Source organism: Pseudophryne corroboree, chromosome 12 (genome assembly GCF_028390025.1).
Source record: "Pseudophryne corroboree isolate aPseCor3 chromosome 12, aPseCor3.hap2, whole genome shotgun sequence".
Classification (NCBI taxonomy): domain Eukaryota; kingdom Metazoa; phylum Chordata; class Amphibia; order Anura; family Myobatrachidae; genus Pseudophryne; species Pseudophryne corroboree.
The window spans coordinates 18631145-18648355 of NC_086455.1; the positions used below are offsets into that span (position 1 = coordinate 18631145).

General features: G+C 45.8%; 1 long non-coding RNA gene across 1 annotated transcript; it reads right to left on the reverse strand.

Moving 5' to 3' along the window:
• Window positions 1–1278: 1278 nt before the first annotated feature.
• LOC134981247 (uncharacterized) lies at window positions 1279–12553 on the reverse strand. The gene is made up of 3 exons (XR_010190528.1): window positions 12420–12553; window positions 8911–8986; window positions 1279–1604 (listed from the first exon to the last, which is right to left on the reverse strand). It is a non-coding gene; the product is annotated as an uncharacterized LOC134981247 (long non-coding RNA).
• Between the last annotated feature and the right edge of the window lie 4658 nt (window positions 12554–17211).

Consider the following 17211-nt stretch of genomic DNA (forward strand, 5'->3'; position numbering starts at 1 on the left):
ACCCAAGCTACAGTACTAATTATTTTAATTATTTTGGGTTTAAATAGTAAAGTCACGTGCTCATGTATCATGTACCAAGAAGGTTTAAATAGCCACAATAGATGCACCTCTACTCTACTTACATGCAGGGGTGTCGAGAGGGGGAGGTACAAGGTATTCAGGTGGGCCTCTGCAAAGGCCCAGGAAAGTAGTAGGCACCATATAAATGGGCACCAACATCTCTGGTAATCATGGCTGCCATCAGAAATTGTGGGGCAGAGGACTTAAGGGGGGTACTCACGGAGCGATCGCTGCTTAAAATCTAAGCAATCTGACTAGATTGCTTAGAATTTAAGCAGCGATCACTCCGTGTGTACCCCTCACAGCGATAGCGATGCGCAGCCCCGCGAACCGCTCAGCACACATCTCTCCCCAAATCGGCCCGTGAATATGGCCCTTTACATAATAGACAGGGCCCCCACACCTCCAAAAATAAAAGATTCTGCCCCACCGCTCCACCCCTATGTGATGTCACACATCGTGATGTTACATATAGGTGGAGCTGGCAGACCCGCAGGAATGATTCAAAGAGAGCTGATGTGTAGGGAAGGCTTGTTTTAAGAAATCTTCCCTGCGCATCAGCCCACTGTTATTGCCATACTTGCCTACTCTCCCGGAATGGCCGGGAGGCTCCCGATAATCGGGTGACCCTCCCGGCCCCCCGGAAGAGCAGGCAAGTCTCCCGATTCGCGGGGGTCCCCCCCTGCCCGTCCGGCCACTTAGTGTGTAAAGTGTGCGGTCCGGGCAGTCGATGACGCGATTCTTGCTGAATCGCGTCATCATAGCCACGCCCCCTGCAGTGGAATGCCGGTGATCACGGCATTACAGAGCGGGGGCGTGGCTTAAATGATGTGTCATCGTGACTCCACCCCCCGTACGCCCTTGCTCCGCCCCCATCCCGCCTCCGGCCCACCCCCTCCTCTTCGTCACAGCCTCCCCTGCCCGCCCTGTGAGCCGACCTGGCTGCTCTCTCCCGCAGAGAGCAGCCAGAATGTCGGTAACTATGGTTATTGCACAGCCTGGTGCAAGCTCTCTAGGTAGCAGTAGGAGCCTGGAGTGGGTACCCCCTATCTCTAAGGGCCTGGGACTCTAGTCCCCCCCCCCCCCCCCCTCCTCGATGGCAGCCCTGCTGGTAATCACACCCCCAGTACCCAGGCCCGCCCAATGTCTCAGCGGCCCTGCTTACTTGCGCTGTTAATAAATAATGTCTTAGTAACTTTATACCAAGGAGAGGCAAGCACATTACTATTCAGAAAATAAGTCCTTTGTTATTGTTATTTTGTTGGCTTGTAACAAGCTCCACCGAGAACAACAAGACCAGAAATGTGTTTTATTTAGAGCACAAGACGGTATTGTAGTATATTTAGTTTGCGGTTGTTTTTATTGCTTTATTGTCAGTAAGACACTATAAACACACTATAGAATAACACTTTGTTCTCAGGGAAGTTCTGCCGTCTGAATGTCCTCTATAGCTGTACGGTTTCTGTGGGAAACATTCCGGGCATACCATGGCGGGGATGGAATGCAGAACCTCCTTCAAAAGTTCTCTTCGGCTCTGTGATTTTCTAGAACAAAACAGAATAGTGTAGTTATTTATGTACTGAGGCGGCCATTTGCAGAGGGAGGAGAAACCAGGGAGAACATGCTTCCATGACTATATGAAAATAAAGGATATTGGAAGCATGGATGATGGATGCCTCATTTTTAGGAGACTACCAAATATTGTAAAGACGAATCTGTGAAAATATTGTCCCTTGCTAAGTTATTATCTACTATTTATACGGCGCCACAAGGGTTCTGTAGCGCCGTTTAAGAGATACACCTACCTAATATCAATCTCAGATAAAACTTTTTCTCTCTATCTATCCATCGGCAATTACTCGCCGGGGGCCGCAGCACAGACCACAAAAAGCAGAGGGGGCTGGTTAGTACATAATCCTAACTGTACCTTTAATGTAGTTTGTAGTTCCGGCAGGTGCGTCTACCTGTCCCTGGGGTTCCACACCATATATTACAGCTGCTGCAGCCGGAACACAACTGTTAGTGACTCTTTCCTGTATCTGCCCGTCACACAGACTCCCATTGGCTAGTTACAGGAGACACTGACTGCTGTGTCCCAGCTGCAGAAGCTGTATAACACAGCGCGGATCCCAGGGGACAGGTAGACACCAGCAGGCAGGGCCGGACTGTCCATCTGTCACTTCTGGCAAATGTCAGAAGGGCCGATGGGCTGGTGGGCCGGTCCTGTCACACAGAGAGCCAGGAAGCCGCACGCAGCGCAGCACAGCCTCCGGCTCTCTGGCCTGGCTGCTCCCCCGCCTCCCCTCCCGTCTCCATAGAAATGGAGGCGTGCCGCGAGTCCACGCCACCTCGACTCACGGGGCGCCCTCAGCTTTAGTGCCCGCGCGCCTCTGATCGCGTGCACCCCTGGCATGTGCGTGCACCGAAGACGTGCACGTGCATGTACATGCCAGGGTCAATTTCGTCCCCCAGTCCGTCCCTGCCTGCAGGTATTAAAAACCAGATTAAAGGTGCAGTTAGGGCTATGTACTAACCGTCCCTCTCTCCCTCTCTGCTTTCTGTGGTCTGGTCTGCAGCCTCTGGGGAGCGACGGCCCTTATCTATCTATCTATCTTCTCATATCTATCTATCTATCTATCTTCTCATATCTATCTATCTATCTATCTATCTTCTTATATCTAGCTATCTATCTATCTTCTCATATCTATCTATCTATCTGTCTGTCTATCTATCTTCTCATATCTATCTATCTATCTGTCTATCTATTTTCTCATATCTATCTGTCTATCTATTTTCTCATATCTATCTATTTATCTATCTTCTCATATCTATCTATCTATCTATCTATCTATCTATCTATCTATCTATCTATCTTCTCATATCTATCTTCTCATATCTATCTATCTATCTATCTATCTATCTATCTATCTATCTATCTCTTTTCTTATTTATTTATCTTCATATCTATCTATCTATCTATCTATCTTCTCATATCTATCTAATTTCTCATATCTATGTATGTATTTTCTCATATCCATCTATGTATTTTCTCATATCTATCTATCTATCTATCTATCTATCTATCTATCTATCTATCTATCTATCTCTTTTCTTATTTATTTATCTTCATATCTATCTATCTATCTATCTTCTCATATCTATCTAATTTCTCATATCTATGTATGTATTTTCTCATATCCATCTATGTATTTTCTCATATCTATCTATCTATCTATCTATCTATCTATCTATCTATCTATCTAGATGGGTCAAGTGGTTCTTATCTGCTGTCAAATTATATTCTCAGAAATATAAGTACAGTGTGTGAATTCACATAAATACTTACATACAGTGAAAGAAATATCACCAAGAGCCCGATTTGCAGTGTATATATAGGTAGGTACAGTATATATCTGATGCAGTTGAAAAAGAGCTGATTGCCAACCTCACATGAAACACGTTCAAATAATAAATAACAGCGCTGATACATCCTATTAACGAAAACCTCTAAAAGACCAGTATTGTCACATAAATAAATCTGATTAAACCCCCCCATATATTCAAGTTCATTACATATAACCACAATCCTATATAATAAAAGGCTTACTCTGCTCCTCACCTCTATGGAGGGAATTCATGTGTTTTGCCCACCGGTAGCCACTAGACGGCGGCTGATGGAGTAATCTAATTGCTGCTCGGTTTGGGCGCGCACAGCCGCCGGCGCTGACGTTACTGTTATGGTGTTCCGTCATTTTGACGGGCTGGTAACTAGTCAAATATAAATTTGCACATACAATATTAGTACGGTTAGTAACTTCGACTGCAGACTAGCAGCAATGTATCATTAATTACAACTTGCAACAATAGCAGCATGGAGTCACTGGGGTCCAGTACCGTATCGATAATAGGTGCAAGGTGTGCGGTGCACACGGACCAAGGGGGACCACACACCGCAGCCCCTCACCCATATAATTATACTTACTGCTCCGTCAGCCCGTCGCTGGTTGCAGGGCTGCAAATATCACTGGGAAAATGGCTGCTGCTGCCATTTTCTGGTAATGCCCGCATGAGCAACAGAAATGTTCCCAGGAACGCAGTGCAGGCACCATGTTCTAAGAGACCTACGCAATTTGACAAAATTCCAGAATCTACCGCACTTCCGAAGAGGAGGGGTCCGATCAGAGCGCCTCTCCTGGGGTCAATCCAATTGCCCGCGAAGGATACAAGTTGCCGTTGAAGCGGCATGTAGTCCTCTGCAACGGTACCTGAACTCGCCCCCAGTACGCCCCCCCATTCTGTCGTTCACATACACACCAGGTTGGCCCTGCAGCATAGCTGATACCAATATATTGGTTCACCACTGCTCCACTGCATCAGACATTGACTCTGCGTCCAATCAGGCCCACTGAGGCTAACATGACGTGACTGATGTTCCTCCACACTCATCATATTTGTGCATACACACCTTACACGTGACCCACTGCAAGTACAGACACTGCTCGCTGCTCATTACATAAGTTGTTTTCTCCCAGCAAACACCTTACTCAGCGTCTTTCCCCCTCACATACAATTGTTCCGTCTGGCGTGAGTTCCGCTGCAGAATAACTGATTACGAGCGATCTTTAGTTGTATCGTCAAGATTTTGTCCTTCTCCCGGAAAGTTCATGTCTGCACGTTACTGAGGGGGAGACTTATCAATGCTTGGAGAGAGATAAAGTACCAACCAATCAAACATAGCCTGTAAAACGACAGCTAGAAACTGACTGGTTAGTACTTTATCTCTCTCCACATGATACCTCTCCAAGCTTTGATAAATCTCCCCATACATGTTGCTGTGTAACGGCACGCACATGGTTTTGAGTCCAATCACGCAAGTTTAAGGGAGATGTATCAACCCTTAGAGAGAGAGAAAGTTGAGAAGTTGCCGAGAGCAACCAAATACTTTCTTACTGCCTTTTTATAGACTGTGCTAGATAAAAGCTTATTTCTGCTATGGCCCACCTCCACTTTCTCTCCCCCCCCAGAATGAATGGAGTTACATACAGTGCTGACGCACAGCAGACGATCAGGTCCAAAGTGTGTATGCGCCGCAATGCGCAGGCGTGTCGCACAGGTACAAAGCGTGATCGCCGCTCAGCGATGGGTTTGTGCGACGGATCCATTCGCAAGGAGATTGACAGGAAGAGGGTTTTGTGGGTGTCAACTGACCGTTTTCAGGGAGTGTCTGGATAAACGCAGGCGGGCTCAAGCGTTTGCAGGGAGGGTTCCTGACGTCAGTTCCGGTCCTGGACAGGCTGATGAGATCGCAGCGGCTAGTAAGTGGTTCCGGTATGAATGGTCGACCATGTTATGGTCGACAGTCATTAGGTCGACCACTATTGGTCGACATTGACATGGTCGACACATGAAAATGGTTGACACATGAAAGGTCGACATATGAAAAGGTCGACATGAGTTTTTTAACTTTTTTTGGTGTCGTTTTTTGCGTAAAGTGACTGGGAACCCCAATTAGTGCACCGCGTCCCCTCGCATGGCTCGCTTCGCTCGCCATGCTTCGGGCATGGTGCCTTCGCTCCGCTACCGCTTCGCTCGGCACACTTTACCGTTCCAATCGTAGTCCATGTGGATCGTAAAGTATGGAAAAGTTCCCCAAAAGAAAAAAAAGTTAAAAAAATCATGTCGACCTTTTCATGTGTCGACCTTTCATGTGTCGACCATGTGTCCATGTCGACCATGTCAATGTCGACCAATAGTGGTCGACCTAATGACTGTCGACCATAACATGGTCGACCATGTGAACGGATACCCTAGTAAGTCCTGGGCTGCGCAGAGACTGCACATGATCAGTTTGTACAGCTCTGCTACACATGCGTTCACACACTTGCACAGCTAAAATACACTCCCCCTGTAGGCGGCGACTATCTGATCGCAGCAGTGCAAAAATCGCTGCCCAGCGATCAGGTCTGACTTAGGCCCAAATTGTATTAGTTGAATTTACAGTATTACTGCAATAAAACATAACGTGCCTGGTCGCTAGCTGCACACAATGCACAGAGTGCATGAAAATCCCTAAGAAGGTATACAGACGGCACATGCGTTACACACAGGTACTGTTACCATTTAGACATACGGTAACAGAAATGGCGTGGAGTGTTGGGCGTGTTGCTGAACTGTTTGCGCACACAGATGCTCATCTGCTCACACAGGTGGCACCTAGCGGGGGCTGGAGCAACATTACATGGTGCGACCAATGGTGGTGTCTAAAGGCGCGCCAGGCGGTGTGACAGCGTCTACAGATGCTCACAGAGGGAGCCTAAGCTCTTGTACAGTCAGACGCAGCGCTGTACACCAGGAGAAGGGCCGGTACTAGCATGAGCATAAAGTCACAGATAGAGCAATAGGGCTGGAGCAAGTATCGATGCTGCAACCGATGGTGGCATCTAAAGAAGCCCAAAACTGGATTACAGAGTCTATACATGCTGACAGTGGACGTCTCAGTTCCTGCACATAAATACGCACAGATGTGCACCAGGGAAGGGCTCTGTAGCGGCGTTTGCGGCTGCCATAAGACGAAGACACAGCTGCACCTCACCCACCACTGAATTAGGACCAATGTGCCGCCCCAGAAGTGTATCTGGTTGCCTATCACTGGTGTCACACAACAGAAGGCTGGCAGCAATGGGCACAGCTCTGCGTATAGGCGAATATGCGCATTTTCTTTGTGCGCGCTTCTTTCACGCAAACAACTTCCAGTCCTGCATCAGCCCCATAGTGTATATAGGCCCTCATTCCAAATTGTTCGCTCGCTAGCTGCTTTTAGCAGCATTGCACACGCTAAGCCGCCGGCCTCTGGGAGTGAATCTTAGCAGAGCAGAATTGCGAACGAAAGATTAGCAGAATTGCAAATAGAAATTTCTTTGCAGTTTCTGAGTAGCTCAAGACTTACTCCTACACTGCGATCAGTTCAGTCAGTTTCGTTCCTGGTTTGACGTCACAAACACACCCAGCGTTCGCCCAGACAGTCACTTCCCTGTTTCTTCAGACACTCCGCGTTTTTCCCAGAAACGCCAGCGTTTTTCAGCACACTCCCATAAAACGGCCAGTTTCCGCCCAGAAACACCCACTTCCTGTCAATCACACTCCGATCACCAGAACGATGAAAAATCTTCGTTAAGCCGTGAGTAAAATACCAAACTTTTGTGCTAATTTACTTGGCGCAGGCGCACTGCGAACACTGCGCATGCGCAATTTGCGACTAATCGCTCCGTAGCGAAAAAATCTAACGAGCGAACAACTCGGAATGAGGGCCATTGGTGCATCTAGAACCAATAACAGTGACACATGTCTCCTTATGTGCTGACCCCATTATGCAGCGGCAGAATTAGCTCATATATAGTTACCCAGCGCTACATTTCCTTGGCGGTGTTCTCAGCAATCTCCGATCGCGTCCGGGAAATAAATATAACAGAGAAGAATAGCCAGAGCCGGCCATAGGCATAGGCAAACTAGGCAATTGCCTAGGGCATTTGATATGCCTAGGGGCTTCTGCTGATTAAAATGATATGCGGCATGCCTATATTCTGTATGTAGCATTTCATATGCAGATACAGCCACAGTCTCTCACAGTATATAGGCATGCTGCATATCATTTTAATCAGCAGAAGCTGCTTGTGCATCCTAGCCACATAGCAATGCAAATAAGATGCATTTTCATAAAAAAAGGTGCCCGACGTTAGCATTGAGGCAAGATTTATGAGGACACATCTGTATCCAAGCAGAGGCAGAGGTCACAGTGTTAGTGGCAGTGTGAGTGCTGTGTGCATGTGAGTGGGCTGGTTGTGCAGTAGTGTTCGGAATATGTGTAAGGAGCATTGTGTGTGTCATGTAAAAATGCATTAATAATGTGCAACATATGTGTAGGGGGCACTATGTGTGTCATTATGTGTATAAGGGCATTAATAATGTGCGGCATATATGTAACAGGGTACTACTGTATGTGTGTCATTATGTGTATAGGGGCACTAATAATGTGCAGCAAATGTGTAGGGGGCACTATGTGTGTCATTATGTGTATAAGGCCATTAATAATGTACGGCATATGTGTAAGGGACATTATGTGTAAAAGGGCATTAATAAAGGTTGACATAATGTGTAAGGCGCATTATGTTTATAAGGACATTAATAATTTGTCTCATATGTGTAAGGTGCATTACTGTGTGGAATTATGTGTATAAATGCATTACTAATGTGTGGCATTTTGTGTATAAGGTGCTCTACTATGTGGCGTTGCGTATAGAAAGGGCACTACTGTGTCATCTAATGTGAATAAAGAGCAATATGGTGTGGTGTAATGTGAATAAGGAGCAATTCAGTGTGATATAATGTGAATAAGGAGCAATTCAGTGTGATATAATGTGAATAAGGGGCTCTACTGTGAGGAGTAACGTTTATAAGGTAAAGTGATATTACTGTGGGATGTAATATGAATTATGGACACTATCACATGATCAAATGTGAATAAATTTGCAGTATTGTGTGGCGTAATTGGAATTGGGGTTACTATTGTGTGGCCATGCCTCTTGCCAGCAAAAACACACCCCTTTTTGGGCCAAATGTGCGAACTGTTCCTATTTAAAATATAGGGGGTACAAACACCAAAATAAGGACTGCTATGGGTGAGGGGTGATGGTGCTGGGAAAGAGGTGCAGGGTCAGAGGCGGAACCAGTGCTGGTGCTAGGGGGCACCAGCTAAAATCTTGCCTAGGGCATCATATTGGTTAGGGCCGGCTCTGAGAATAGCGCACACTGCGCATGACGCAATAGGAAAGAGTACAGCGCAGGTGCACGCACCTAGTACCGGTGTAATTTCATGTCTGTCCACCGGGTGGCTCCACATTGCAGAACACAATTCTCTCCAGATGGTTCTCTACAGATCAGAGACAAGAAAGAGAAAACCAATCAGTTACGCTGGGCGGGAATAACGAGGCGTTAAACCAGGCAAATTACTCAGATAGATGAGATCATGGCTTTGAAAATTGAAATGGATGTAGGATTTATTTTTCAATAAAAATATAATAACCTTTGTTATAATAAATGCAGGGCTGTGATTCCCCAACAGAGGGCATTGCCCGGGCATCAGGCAAGAAGATCAATGGCAGCCAAAGTCACATGTTATTTCTAGTCTTGTATAGGTAGAACTAAACCAAGGTTCTCCCCCAAGCGATACTGAAGCAGCAGCGAGATCCTCAGGGAATCTAGATCCAACGTATCTACTGTGTTTGCTGATTGGCTGGAACTTTATCTCCATCCATGGCTTAGTAAATAGACCCCTGAGGAATAGCTAGAGTTGGTAGGTCTGCTGTATAGAACATACAGTACCTGCTGACGGGTGGAGCTATTTGGAGTTGAGGGTGGCAGGAAATAAGGAGTTGCAGCCCCTTCGACGCTCTGCTCCCCCTGAGACCCTGCTCTGTTTTTTGACAGCTGGTACAATCCATAGAGCTGGTCTAAGTAGAGACACCAGCTCTAGAGATGGCCATGAACGGGGTTGCAATCAATGGTGCTATTAGTACTCTTGCTTCAGCGGCATTTAACCATCGACTGGAATCCATCATTGGATTCACCCATCGATGCGAGAAGGGGGTGGAGCTAAGTTGTGTGCCATGCGCTGGAAAGGAAGAGAAAACAAAACCATTGCCACCTTCTCTGCCATTGATGGTGGAGAATCCCACTGGATCTTTGCCATTGCTAAATAAACTTAAAAGTTTGGGATTGGATATTAGGATTATTGAATGGATAAGATCTTGGTTGAAGGATAGAAAACAGAGAGTTGTGGTAAATGGAGTGCATTCACAGGAGGGAAATGTTACCAGTGGAGTACCCCAGGGATCTGTACTTGGACCAGTGCTTTTTAATATTTTTATTGGTGACATTGCAAATGGCATTAAAGGGAAAGTATGCCTTTTTGCAGATGACACAAAGGTATGCAACAGGGTAGACACACCAGGAGGGGTAAAACAAATGATTGAGGATCTAGGTAGACTAGAGGAATGGTCAAGAGTGTGGCAATTACAGTTTAATGCCAAAAAATGCAAAATCATGCACTTGGGTCTCAAAAATCCTAAAGCTAAATACAGTATTAATGGCACTATACTGGAAACTACTGAGGAGGAAAGGGATCTAGGAGTCACTATTTCAGATGACTTAAAGGCAGGTAAGCAATGTAACAAGGCAATGAGGAAGGCTAGTCAGATGCTTGGCTGCATTGGGAGAGGAATCAGCAGCAGAAAGAAAGAAGTAATAATGCCACTGTGTATAGGTCATTGGGGGTCATTCCGAGTTGTTCGCTCGCAAGGCGATTTTAGCAGTATTGCACACGCTAAGCCGCCGCCTACTGGGAGTGAATCTTAGCATCTTAAAATTGCGAACGAAAGATTCGCAACATTGCGATAAGACATCTCTGTGCAGTTTCTGAGTAGCTCGAGACTTACTCTGCCACTGCGATCAGTTCAGTGCTTGTCGTTCCTGGTTTGACGTCACAAACACACCCAGCGTTCGTCCAGACACTCCTCCGTTTCTCCAGCCACTCCCGCGTTTTTCCCAGAAACGGTAGCGTTTTTTCCCCACACGCCCATAAAACGGCCTGTTTCCGCCCAGCAACACCCACTTCCTGTCAATCACATTACGATCGCCTGAGCGATGAAAAAGCCGTGAGTAAAAATACAAACTTCTTTGCTAATTTACTTGGCGCAGTTGCAGTGCGGACATTGCGCATGCGCACTAAGCGGAAAATCGCTGCGATGCGAAGAAATTTTCTGAGTGAACAACTCGGAATGACCCCCTTTGGTACGGCCTCATCTAGAATACTGTATTCAGTTCTGGAGGCCATATCTTCAAAAGGATATTAATACATTAGAAACTGTACAAAGGAGGGCAACTAAAATGGTGCATGGCCTACATCACACAACTTACACAGAAAGACTAAGAAATCTCAATATGTATAGTTTGGAGCAGAGAAGGGAAAGGGGGGACATGATAGAAACTTTCAAATATATCAAGGGTTTTAACAAAGTCCAGGAGGGAAGCAAAAGGACACGAGGACATGCACTGAGACTGGAGGGGGGGAGGTTCAGGGGAAATTTGCGGAAAAATTATTTCACAGAAAGGGTAGTGGACAAGTGGAATAGCCTCCCATCAGAGGTGGTAGAGGCTAAGACAGTAGAGCAATTTAAACATGCATGGGATAGACATAAGGATATCCTTACAAAGAAATAAGGATCAAATAAGGTTAGAGATAAAAAATAATATAAAAAAAAAAAAAAGGGGCAGACTAGATGGGCCAAGTGGTTCTTATCTGCCGACAAATTCTATGTTTCTATGTTTCTATAACCATCGATTCCCGGTAACAAACCATCAATGGTTGTTAACCTTCCATGGTTGAGGGCCATCGCAAACAAAATTTGCACTATTGAGGGGGGGGCCCGTAAGGAGAACATATCATTCCCATGCCCCTACCCGGATATTACAATGGGACCCGGACCGGGGATGCAATGCCCCACTCCTGCATTCAGATCCGATCAGAAAGCTGCATGTCTGCTATTCTTATTATGGAGGAATACAGCCAGTTACGCACAGTGCAGTAACGTACTTCTTTCTTATTACCAATGTATTTCTCCTTACTGCTCTGACAGAGAAACGTGTGGGAACACACTAGAACAGGTAGCTCGCTCAGTGCCAGGTGCATGGAACCAGCCAATCACACACAGACACTATTCCTTCAGCTAACATACAAACATCGCCTGAGTGGAGCCATCTTGGGTTCACTCAGTGAAGCATCAACAACTCCGGCTGTCCTTAATCTCTGCTCTTGGCTCACGTCACCTTATTTTTCCTTTCCTGAGAGAACATGTCCCAACAAATTCCCAATCGTCATTAGATGGACAAAAATAACCACTTTATAATGCAGCATATGAGAGCGGCCATTCGACATCACTCCTGCCCCTGAGTTATCTACGATCCCATAGGCCAGAATGCAGCTGAGACGGTGGCTTGTAATAGAGACCACTGATCCCTCAGGTTCTCATTTACATAGTGCTCTGTACTATATTCATATTACTGTGCCCTATATGTGAGAGTGAATGGCCCCCACTACAAACACTTTATTCTGGACAACAAGTGCTTTAGGATGCAGCGACGTATACAGGATACACAGAGGTAAATAAGTGCCTGTCATAAATTATAACGCAGCATTAGAAATCTGACTGATAAGAGACCATTATGGAAGATGATAACTTGCAGCTCACAGAGACTTAGAATTTGCACAAAAGCACCGACTGTAAATTGTACATCTGCAGTATCACCTTCATCGACAGATACATGCCCCTATCGGGGGCCCGGGGGCCACTGCAGGATCATACAGTGCACTGGTTGGCCGGTTGGATGCTGGCTGTGTTCTTACCCATACTGTAATTGTCTATCACTGTAATATGGGGTTTGTTATTCATGAAGCAGTGAAAAGTGTGGAGAAGTTGCCCATGGCAACCAATCAGCATTGAGGTAACATTTATAATTTGCATACTTTACAGCTGTACAGAGCAGCTGATTGGTTACCATGGTCAACTTCTCCACACTTATCACTGCTTCATGAATAGACCTGGCAGTACCAAGAGTGTGCAAAGCTGTTATCAAAGCAAAAGGGGTCTACTTTGAGGAATCTAAAATATAAAACATATTTTGATTTGTTTAACAATTTTTTTGTTTACAACATAGGGGGTAATTCCAAGTTGATCGCAGCAGGATATTTTTTAGCAGTTGGGCAAAACCATGTGCACTGCAGGGGGGGGGGGGGGAGGGGGGGGCAGATATAACATCTGCAGAGAGAGTTAGATTTGGGTGGGTTATTTTGTTTCTGTGCAGGGTAAATACTGGCTGCTTTATTTTTACACTGCTATTTAGATTGCAGATTGAACACACCCCACCCAAATCTATCTCTCTCTGCACATGTTATATCTGCCTCCCTGCAGTGCACATGGTTTTGACCAACTGCTAAAAAAATTCCTGCTGCGATCAACTTGGAATTACCCTCATAATTCCATAGGTGTTCTTTCATAGTTTTGATGTCTTCAGTATTACTCTACAATGTTGAAAATAATTAAAATAAATAAAAACCATTGAATAAGAAGGTGTCCAAACTTTTGACTGGTACTGTACATGTGGGCATTATGCAGAGGTGCAGCAGTATATATACACGTGGGCATTATACACAGATGCAGCAGTATATACATGTGGGCATTATGCAGAGGTGCAACAGTACATATACACGCAGGCATTATACACAGGTGCAGCAGTGTATACACATGTGGGCATTATGCAGAGGTGCAGCAGTATATATACACGCAGGCATTATACACAGGTGCAACAGTATATACATGTGGGCATGTATATACTGCTGCACCTGTGTATAACTCCCACATGTATATACCGCTGCACCTGTGTATAATGCCCGTGTGTATATATACTGCTGCACCTCTGCATAATGCCCACATGTATATACTGCTGCACCTGTGTATAATGCCCGCGTGTATATATACTTCTGCACCTCTGCATAATGCCCACATGTATATACTGCTGCACTTGTGTATAATGCCTGAATGTATATACTGCTGCACCTGTGCATAATGCCCACATGTATATACTGCTGCTCCTGTGTATAATGCCTGCGTGTATATATTGCTGCACCTGTGCATAATGCCCACATGTATATACTGCTGCACCTGTGTATAATGCCTGCGTGTATATATACTGCTGCACCTGTGCATAATGCCCACATGTATATACTGCTGCACCTGTGTATAATGCCCGCGTGTATATATACTGCTGCACCTGTGCATAATGCCCACATGTATATACTGCTGCACCTGTGTATAATGCCTGCGTGTATATACTGCTGCACCTCTGCATAATGCCCACATGTATATACTGCTGCACCTGTGTATAATGCCCGCATGTATATATATCATACTTGCCTACTCTCCCGGAATGGCCGGGAGGCTCCCAAAAATCGGGTGACCCTCCCGGCCCCCCGGAAGAGCAAGCAAGTCTCCCGGAATCAGGGGTCCCCCCCTGCCCGTCCGCCCACTTAGTGTGTAAAGTGGGCGGTCCGGGCAGTTGATGACACGATTCTTGCAGAATCGCGTCATCATAGCCACGCCCCCTGCAGTGTAATGCCGGTGATCGCGGCATTACAGAGCGGGAGCGTGGCTTAAAGTGGGCATCATCATGGCCCCGCCCTTGCTCCGCTCCATCCCGCCTCCGGACCTCCTCCTCCCCTGCCCCCTTGCTGAGCCGTCCTGGCTGCTCTCTCCCGCAGAGAGCAGCCAGAATGTCGGCAAGTATGATATATATATACTGCTGCACCTCTGCATACACTTTATATAGTCAGAACTCTGGCGTATATATGTTGGTATGACAGGAAAGGCTCTGCCTCACCTCACCGCATGTTACTGCTTGGGTCTGATCCATTGTTGTACTGTAGTCATTAAACTATGCTAAAGCTGCAAGAGGCGCCTGAAGAAAATGACGTCTTCTGACTACATCACTGATATGAGTCCGCACTCCGCAATGCTCCCAGTCACCACACGTCTAGGTCTAAGCTTACTCAGAATTGGCAATGGAATGCCTCAGCAGGGGTCAGGACACAGACCCTGGTCTGACCACATTTACAAAATGGTGGCGACACAACCCCCATTTTGTAAAATGGACCCCTTCGCCATCCCTGCTCCGCCCTCCAAATAGCCGCAAACATTGCAATACAGTGATACTAAGAATCATGCCCATTGCTCCCTGTGACACAAATGTTTTGTAGAATGTTTGAAGAGCATCTTACAGGGTGTGCCTTATCTCCAGCACCCGGTGTTTGCACATGCCACAACCTATACACCTCAGTCACATCGCAATACCTCAGTCTGCTCACACCTAACCAACGTCATGTCTGCCCAGTAACATAATTATAATGATAAGCCTAATTGCGTCTATTTAACTACGCAAGGTTTATGATAAGTACTGAATGATTGTAGTAACTCACACACAGCGCTGATGATTTGATGTAACACAAACAGTATGATCTGCTACAGACACCATATACATATAACCACCTACAGACACCATATACATATAACCACCTACAGACACCATATACAGACAGTATAACCACCTACAGACACCATATACAGACAGTATAACCACCTACAGACACCATATACAGACAGTATAACCACCTACAGACACCATATACAGACAGTATAACCACCTACAGACACCATATACAGTCGCTATGATCACCCACAGCAGTGGAGTAACTCCCAGAGACATTGGAAGCACTGGCCACCGTGCTCCTACTGTCAAGGGGAAAGAAAGAAAGAAAGAAAGAAAGAAAGAAAGAAAGAAAGAAAGAAAGAAAGAAAGAAAGAAAGAAAGAAAGAAAGAAAGAAAGAGGGCTGCTGAGCTAGAACAGATCTCTATCCACTCATTTCAGAGTGATTTGTTCAGGGGCGTAGAAAGGCAGTGCCGCACCCTGGTACTGCATGGGGTTTTGGGCTAAACAGGAGGCGTACAGAAAAAAAATATATAAAAAATAAAATAATAATAATAATAATAATAATACAAAAAAAACTAAAAGTCTCTTATCTTGATCCTGGAATCTCTCCTCCTTGCCCGGTCCCACGTCCCAGTGATATTCGGGAAGACGGCGTATGTGCACTATAGAGCAAAGACTCTGGCACAGTGCCAGAATCTTTGCTTTCACTGTGCGGCGCCATCTTCCCAAAGTTATCACTGGGAAGATGCTGCTACAGTGGAGGAGGGACACGCTTAGTGGATCAAGGTAAGTATACTCGAGGGGGAGGCAGAGCCAGGCCCCTTGCCGGGTCCACCAGCAAGTCCTGGCCCAGGTAATTAGTACCCGCTCCCCCTTCTCTCTCGGCAACATTGGGTTTGCTCCAGTCACTACTGACTGCTGTCCAAGTTCACAATCTTCCTCAGCAGCCCCCCTCAGCTGAAGAGTCTTGGAATGTGTGTGATAACAGATCAAAGTGTGTACTGTATATAGGGGGTAATTCTGAGTTGATCGCAGCAGCCAGTTTGTTAGCAGTTGGGCAAAACCATAAGCACTGCAGGGGGGGCAGATATAACATGTGCAGAGAGAGTTAGATTTGGGTGGGTTATTTTGTTTCTGTGCAGGGTAAATACTGGCTGCTTTATTTTTACACTGCAATTTAGATTTCAGTTTGAACACACCACACCCAAATCTAACTCTCTCTGCACATGTTAAATCTGCCTCCCCTGCAGTGCACATGGTTTTGCCCAACTGCTAACATATTTGCTGCTGCGATCAACTCAGAATTAGGCCCATAGTGAGCTACAGTTCTGCTGTTATGTCTTATATGAAGAAAGGAGAAGCAGAAGTTGTAAGGAAATGCATTCATTGTTATAATAAAACTTTTAGATTTTTTTAAATCAAAGCTTGGAGAGAGATAAAATTGTGAGTGATAAAGTACCAACCAATCTGCTCCTGTCATTTTTCAAACACAGAGTGTAAAATGTAAGGCAGAAGCTGATTGGCTGGTACTTTCTCTCTCAATATTTCATCTTTCTCAGAGCTTTGATAAATATCCCCCTCAGGGCTCTATTTATTATCATTTGCAGACAGCACCTGAAAATAATATTCCTTATCTCCACAATTAGCTGCAATAAGGAATCTTTATTCTCCCAGATGTACCACTGGCAAATCACTGGGACGTCAGCACATGTGCAAGCCAGAGCCACTGGGGGGCGGGGCACCGCCTTCTATTTCGCCTCCGGGCGCATAATATAAATTTATACCCCTGATCTACAGACACTATGATCACCTACAGACTCTATATACAGACGCTTTGATCATCTATAGACAATATATACAGACTAGATGATCACCTACAGCCACTGGCGTATCTATAATGGGTGCAGTGTGTACAGTGCACACGGGCCCCTGAGTCCAGGAGTGCCCACACCACACATGCTGCACCCATTTTTCTAACACTCACCCCTCCGGAGTCCCGTGCCGACGTCAGCAGCGGTGTTAAAACCCAGTGAAAATGGTGCAGCGGCCATATTCCC